Source organism: Mesocricetus auratus, unplaced genomic scaffold (assembly GCF_017639785.1).
Source record: "Mesocricetus auratus isolate SY011 unplaced genomic scaffold, BCM_Maur_2.0 Super-Scaffold_100011, whole genome shotgun sequence".
Lineage (NCBI taxonomy): Eukaryota > Metazoa > Chordata > Mammalia > Rodentia > Cricetidae > Mesocricetus > Mesocricetus auratus.
Window position 1 is genome coordinate 14768730 of NW_024429195.1, and position 1851 is coordinate 14770580.

General features: G+C 53.1%; 1 pseudogene; it reads left to right on the top strand.

The window, feature by feature from the left end:
- The first annotated feature begins 407 nt into the window (after positions 1–407).
- On the top strand, positions 408–1562 carry LOC101833689 (annotated as a pseudogene).
- Positions 1563–1851: the final 289 nt, after the last annotated feature.

The following is a 1851-nucleotide window of genomic DNA, read 5'->3' on the forward strand; positions in this document are numbered from 1 at the left end:
TTGTTGTCACTTGCGAGTTACTAAAAATGAGTTCCAGAGGAGTCACTGAAAGGAAAGTTGACATAAATGAAAAGGAGGGATTGAAGATATCCTGGAGGAAGTGGCCCTGGCTAAGAAATCTCACACTAAAATCTCCTGGAAATATTTCAAGACAGACAACAAAACATTCACTTACTGGTACTTTGAGCGGTTAGTGACCATCTTCCATGACGATAAGATCTTGTTTACATTGTTACTTGTATGATAGCAATCAGGTATGACTCAGACCTTTTTTTTTTTTTTTTTTTTTTGAGACAGGGTCTCGTTATGTAGTTCTGGCTGTCCTGGAACTCTCTGTGTAGTCCAGCTGGCCCTCAAACAGAGATCGCCGTGCCTCTGCTTCCTGGGTGCTGGGATTAAAGGTGTACATGCGCCCAAGCAGTCCTACTCGTTGGCCACTCTTGTGTAACTTCAGACAAGCCAGCAAAACCGCCAAGATCACTCTGTCAGCCATGTACAGGTGGATCACGAACAGCTGCTTCTGCTCCTCCCGCCGTGAAGATCCCAGCTGGCAGAAGTCCATCTGCCACAACCTGTCCTGAGCAAGAGCTACGTCAAAGCGCCTCGAGAGCTTCAAGAGAAGGACAAACCTGGCGAGGAGGACTTCTGTCTCGTTGACCCTCAGTATGCAGAGCGCCTGCATAGCTTAGCTGGCCCACTTCAAGAAGCAGAGGCCGCGGCCAGTTCACATCCACCGGCTTTTGCCCCACAAGCCTCACGGGACTCCAGCACAGCTCCTGAGGGTGGGCCTTTGACTATGAACATGGAGGCCCAGCACCTGTTGCAGGAGTTTGAGGAGGCCACAGGGGAGTTGTCGGGTTGGAGCACAGGGGAGGGCAGGCTGGGGCCTAAGAGGGTAGCCAAGGTCCTACTGACCCAGGAGGAGCAGGGTGAGCTACAATACTTCAAAGGCAACTTTGACTGGGAGGCCATCTTCCAGGCTGGCACTCTGGCTGAGTTACTGAGTTCACAGGAGGCCCTGGGGCTATGCTCCTCGCTGAGAAATGGATCTTAACTGTCCATCAACTGTCCCGGTATCTGCGGATCTCCAGTGGAGCAGGTTGTTGACAGCTCGGACTTCAGTGAGGCCTTTCTGGCCTCATCCTTCCTCCAACATCCCTGGGATGAGCGCGGTAGTAGGTGGCCGTCCCCAGAGCCCTTCTTTGAAGCAGAGGATATCATCTACACTGGCCCCCGGATCTATAGAACTGGGCTAGTATGGGTCCCTTCTTCTAAGAGATCAAGCTCTGCCCTATCTCCAAACAGTGCCCAAGTCAGGGTCCAGAGCTGAATTCCAAAACAGGCCCGTGGACGTATCAGCATCTGGATAGGGACTGGGCCAGGTCTCTGAAGGCTGGTTCCATGAGGCCACACTGCTGCCAGGCAGGGGTGTCCTCACATCCAAGCCCAGAGAAACTAGGGGACTAGGACCAGAATCCATGCCTGTCCCCCATCAGCAACCACCATACACAGTGTTTCACTGACTCGTTTCCCCCAAGACCTTGAACTGGCAAAACATCCAGACCTCACACCCACTCCCCAACCTCCTGCCCCTGCACTGTGAGACCTGAGGCCTGGAGGGGTCCTGCCAGACCAGGGAGGAGCTGAACAGAGCTTTCATCAAGCTCTGTTTTGTCTCACTCGCTCCTGCTGCTTCCTCTAGTCCAGAAAGCTCCTAGGCACAGCAAATGCTAATTAGATGATAGCAAATTAAGCCCTAGAGGTCCCTCCTGGCCTAGCTTCCTCTGGAGCCCTAGCAGCCTAGGCTAAGGAGGGTTGTGGCAGGGGACCCTGGGAAAGGAACAGAGAGAG